Raw genomic sequence first — 6,000 nt, 5'->3', positions numbered from 1 at the left:
AATAAGTGTGCACCCACATGCACTATTTTTGTTTGTATGCTGTTGTAAATACTCCTGTTGTCTGCTGTGTTCAGACTCAAGTCATGTTTGTGATGCCACATTCAGGACCTTCAGTGTCCTTTTTTAACAGAAGACCATTGCAAAAAGCTGCAGCTAGACTGCAGAAGTATTAGTTTTTTGTTTTTGAGGATGGAACAATTTCACACACAGATATAGGGAGGCTAGACCTATACAATTGATTTATTATGGTTTATAATTTCATGTCAAGATGAAGAAAAAGAAGAAGATGGCTGAACTGTTCAGTGTCAATCCTGTGGAGATGGAGATGGAGGTTATAAATCTCCAAAATCATGTTCAGCTTAAGTCTCGGCAAAACTCACAACATTTCTCGAGCCTTGTAGACCCAGAAAACTCTAAGAACATTCACCAAGCAGCACTGAAAATGTCTGCTTTATTTGGCTCTACATACCTTTTGTGAAGCAGCTTTTTCTGACATGAATGTCATGAAATCTAAATACAGAACAAGACTGAGTGATGAACATTTAAATGACTCTAGAGTGACCCTAAGTGGGTACACTCCAGCATACACCTCTATGGTGGACTCCATGCAGTGCCAGTCATCTCACTAACTGTGAAAAAGAGTGAATGCCACTTATTTTACACATGTGCCATAAAATGCTTGAAAGGTGGTGATTAAGGTGATGTATTTACTATGTGGGCCATAATAAGAAGTGAAAAAATTGTCTTTTTTTCTTGGACATTTATGTGAATTTTCAGTGATGTACTTATGTGGGCCATAATAATATGTGAGAAATTGTCGTTTTCTTGGACCTTGATGTGAAGCTTTTTTTTATAAGCTTTGGGTATTGCAATTTCACACATGTACAAAAGTAGCTTAATTCAACTGATGAGTGCTATGTGAATAAATGTAAGCGATGTGATGCAAGTAGCTCTTGGCCACTTTCATTTTTTCAAAGTAGCTCTCAGATGAAGAAAGTTTGGAGACCCCTGCTGTATACCCTAGCAAAAGCGATCTGGCTATGCAGTCTTACAATGCTGGTTATCATCTCAGTAAGTCAAGACATGGTTTCTCTGTACAGCTACGAGCGCGTTACATCACAAACATGCAGCGCCCTGACAGCGGAGCGTCATACTTTATGAATGAAGAGTAAACTATCATGTTAGACAAATATGAAGAACTTTAAACATCCATGACTTAAACTCTTAATTCAGGATATAGGCAACATAGTTGCAGCTGCAAGGTGCAGGAAGAACAGCTGCCCCATCTAAGACACGAGTGGATCTAACTTTAATTACACTTGAGTGTTTTGTCAACTAAATGTGTTAAAAAAACAACAGACTAGCAACACAGAACAATACAAAATGCTTTCTCTCTGTTGGGAGCCGGAGAGGTGGAAGAGGGCAGCGTGACTGACTCTTGATAGTGCTTATGTCAACAGGTGGACCAAATCAGAAAATCAGGCAGCCAATCAGCAGGTTGGTTGATTCACCAGGCTGCAGCTGTGTGTATGGTCACTCACATACTGTACAGACTGTCTAAGAGGAGGAGAGAGAGAGAGATCTGACACACAAATGAAATCATATTAAACAATGGTCATGACACACCAAACAACCTTTTAAAGAGGCATCTGAAACTTGGGAAAATAAACAAAGAATTGTAGCAATAGTCTACCTGTCTTCCTCCTGTCTGCACTTCCTAGTCCTATCTGAGGGCTAAATATTTATCTTTTACTTATCTTTACCATAACTATGATCAGAAGTGACTCTTATATGCCACAGGTCCTCACATGACCTTTTTATATCCCTATATTATTTCACTTCATTTATATTAATATATAACATTATACAGTATATTGTTAGAAGGGGCAATCAAATGTTTCCACTGCATGGTCCTGTTTTGCTTGCCTTAACTTGACTAAATGTTTATACCAGATGTCATTCTCTTTTTTGTCTACTGCAGATAGTATCCCTTCAGTGTAGGAGGGATAATCAGCTGATCTCTGTAGTGACATCATCTTCAGTGGGACTCAGCTGGATCCTTTCATTGGCAACCAAACAGAGGAGCGTCTGCACTTGTTTAATTGCAGTGTTTTAATTCCACCATCTATTTTCGGCTCAACTCGCTTGGAAAGTCAACCGCGGCTGAACGAAAAGAAAAGCTACCAGGTACTCTCCAATCCTTCCACTAATGGAAAACCAAAGAAGCCTGAGCTGTGACGGAACGTCCACACGGCGGTGTGCATTGAAGCTTCAACTCTTCTTCCCATTCACTTTGAATGGGGTGACGTCACGCTTTGCTGAACTGCATTGTGGTTCCGTCGCGTCGCTTTGCTCGCGTCGCTTTGCTCGCGTCGCTTTGCTCGCGTTGCTCGCGTTGCTCACTTCAAAAGTTGAGAAAAGTTCAACTTTTTCAAGCTTCGACGGAAGCGTCAGTCAATCAAATCATATGCCAGTACAAGCTCTAGCCAATCAAACCGTGTGCTTGTGTGTCCGGGGCAGGAGATTCATGTGATTGGTTGTTGGTCGAGTTTCAGACACGCCCGCCGGCAAGCTTCAACGCATGCTGCCGTGTGGACGCTGTGGCAGCATCTGTTGGTGCTGCAGACTAAAGGATTAAAAACAAAAATAAATCCAGGGGTGTGGAGTTAGATAGACCTCCCGCTCCTCATATCTGGTTGATGCTAGCAGCTCTATAGTCAACATTTGCCGCTACTAGCTTAACAATCTCGGAGAGCAGAGAGGACCAGGTTTTGACAAGGGGGAAGAGTGTTTGGACAAAAACATGATAAACTGTCGATTTCAATTGATTTTTGAGATTTTTTTCTGTCCATAGTGAATAAGATAGTTAGGGTAAGAGATTGTGATGCTAAATCAGTGGAGTTTCTATTTAAGTTCCCAACTAACCCAAGCAGGAAACCCCCAGTGCCACCATAGTAGCTCACAAGTAATGCAGTAGACACTAGAATGTACCAATCCAATATTTGTCAAGAGCTTTGTGAAAACTGGTTCTGCCTGGAGACCTACCCTAACTTTAACTAAACTCAACCATCTGGGGCAAAATTCAAATCAAGGGTTACCATATGTTGAAGCCAATTTTCGTAGTGGCCAAACAATGGACTTACAACTTTCCTGTTAGTCCGTGATGTTCATTGGGCCCAAAAATGTTTTCCCATTAGCCGCGTTCACACCAAGTACTTTGCCGTACTTAGTGCCGGCACTTAGTGCCCCGGCACTTATTACCCCAGGGCACTTAGCAGAGGTGGGACCAAGTCATTGTATTGCAAGTCCGAGTCAAGTCTCAAGTCTTTGCGCTCAAGTCAGGATGGGCAAGTTCAAGTCAAGTCCAAGTCCTAAACTTTGACAAAATGAGTCTTAAACAAGTCCTATGTGCTTTTCAACAAATGTAATGACATCGATCAACAGAATAATACTTAATAATCAAACTGCTCTTTATTAGTCACATTAATAATTTAATAATCCATTTTCTCTCTGCTGGTAAAGTAACATGTTTTTTTCTATTTTAAGAGGGATCAGTAAGGTTAGGCTACCGTGACGGTTTGATTCAGAAGGAGTTCAATGTATAAGATCCCTGATGTTGAGGTAACCAGAATGTTTATTTCCACTGTGTACATGTTATAAGGGACCCACAATCTATCTTTATGCAAGGGATAATGTGCAGCAAGGCGGTCTCTATGGGGAAAAGAACACCCGAATCTACATCCCTCTGCAGGTGGTACTTTAACTACATTTTGATGATAATACTTTTCTACTTTTACTTGTAACATTTTGAATGCAGGACTTTTTATTGTAACCGAGTATTCCTACACTCTGGTACTTTTACTCAAGTACAAGATCTGAACTTCTCCCACCTCTGACAATAAATCCTGAGTGGTTACCAAACATTTTTTTCATTTTACAAATCCTGCACTCAGCTTTGCTTTCTCCAATATCATTGAAATGCAGCCAGATGCTGCTTCTTTTTTCGGTTTTCGCTCATTTCTTGACTTTTTCCGACGCGCTTGCATTTAAATACGTCTCCCCGTTGCTCTGTGTAGCTGGCCTGTATCACTACACTTGCTGTCTTTGGAGCGTCTGCCCCCCACCCTTCTTTCACATAATGGTATGATCCTAGTGTGTCCTCGCATATGATTGGCCGCATGGTTGCTCAGCAAAATAAAGATTCTGCTCTCCCCGACGGGAGTCTGCTCTTCTGAACGGCAGCTCGCGATCGGCGTGTTGGAGACCTCAAGTCAGAAGGCTCAAGTCCAAGTCAAGTCCCGAGTCATTAGTGTTCAAGTCCAAGTCGAGTCGCAAGTGTTTTGTGATTTTGTCAAGTCGAGTCCAAAGTCATCAAATTGGTGACACGAGTCTGACTCGAGTCCAAGTCATGTGACTCGAGTCCACACCTCTGGCACTTAGTACAGATCGCGTTCACACCGGAATAAGTTCCCTGAGGGAAGATTACGCAAATGAGCCGCTGACGTCACTTCATCTTCTTCTGCTTTGGGTTTACTGGCAGGCCGCAAACAACTTCACGGCGTATACTGCCACCCGAAGTACCCGGCCGGAAGTCCCCAGAGTTGGGGACTGGCTTCAGTAGAAGCTGCTGGGACTCCCAGCAGCTTCTACTGAAGCCTTCCGAGCAAATCGCCAGAACGCCGACACCACCTCATCTCCACCGCTCCCATGTTTTATTTTGTGTTGCCATAAGTTAGTCTCTCTGCGTTTGTGCGCTGGGCGAATGCTAATAATGCTAATGCGACGATAATAAAATGGCGGCTCTACAAAACATTTCAGAGTTTTACGGGAATTCGCCCAGCCAATCAGAACAGGGGCACTTTTTTCCCCCAGGAAAGTACCATCTAAGGCACTAAAAATGGGGGCACTAAAAATGGGGGTAAAAGTTCCCGGCACTCAGTACTCTTTTTGGTGTGAACGCGACATAAGGGGTACTAACGGAACTAAACGCGAAAAGTACGGGGAAAAGTACTCCGGTATGAACGCGGCTATTGCCTTAAAGTGGGGAAAAAGATGTCTGTAAATCAGCGGAGAATCCTAACTTAACTATCCAAGGTAATACCTAAACTCAACCAACTGGCACAAGATTCAAGGGTTACCAAATGTCGAAGCAAATTTTTGTAGTGGCCAAATGGTGGAACTACCACTTCCCTGTCAGTCCGTGATGTCATCATTTTTTAAAACTAAATCAGCTACCCAGTACAAACACTTTTATAGCCCTTATCTAAATCATTAGGGTCTTAAAGGCGTAGAATGTGCTAAAAGCAGTTTATTTTATTTAACTGAGCCAAGAATGGCCTAGGAATGAATAGGGTACCGCCTCCAACGCTTGGAGTCTTCGTATTGCATGTGCCTTGAGTATCATCCTTTAATGTTACCAGTTAATGGCTAATTGTGACTTTTTCTTTTGCCAAACCATGACGTTTATGCATCTCCAGCAGGTGCCCTTCTCAGGCATTGATCTACTTTTTAATTAGTTGCACAACAACTCTTTCAAAGGGCTCTGGTGGGAGGAAGCCGTGCCATTTGCGTCCTCTGCCTTCCGCACAGGGAAAGGAGAAGAAAAAGGGGTATGCTTTAGAGATAACTGAATGAAAGTAGGAATTATAAATGATACTCCGCTCTTGGATGCACCTAATTAGGAGTGATGGTGGCTGAAAGAGTGTGTGCAAATGACAAATGAAGCCTTTACACATCAACTGGACCTCATTTGATGTCGCTGTCTGTGAAATCCGAGGTGTTACGAGCTCCTCTCAGGGGTCGAGCTTCTGCATGTACATCAGTGACACTCTCCCGCTCATTTCTGTCTCCCTTCTCTCTCCCTAGGCTAACTGCTTGTCCATGACCATCCATCTGCACCAGTGATCAGCTGGTTTCAAATCGTGGCTTTGACAAGCAGGTGTGACTCCTTTTGAAAGGTGCTCTTTGGTGCAGTTCCGGGGATGAGGGTAGGAGGTTGAG

The sequence above is a fragment of the Trematomus bernacchii genome, unplaced genomic scaffold, assembly GCF_902827165.1.
Source record: "Trematomus bernacchii unplaced genomic scaffold, fTreBer1.1, whole genome shotgun sequence".
NCBI lineage: Eukaryota > Metazoa > Chordata > Actinopteri > Perciformes > Nototheniidae > Trematomus > Trematomus bernacchii.
This window is presented reverse-complemented; position numbering follows the sequence as displayed.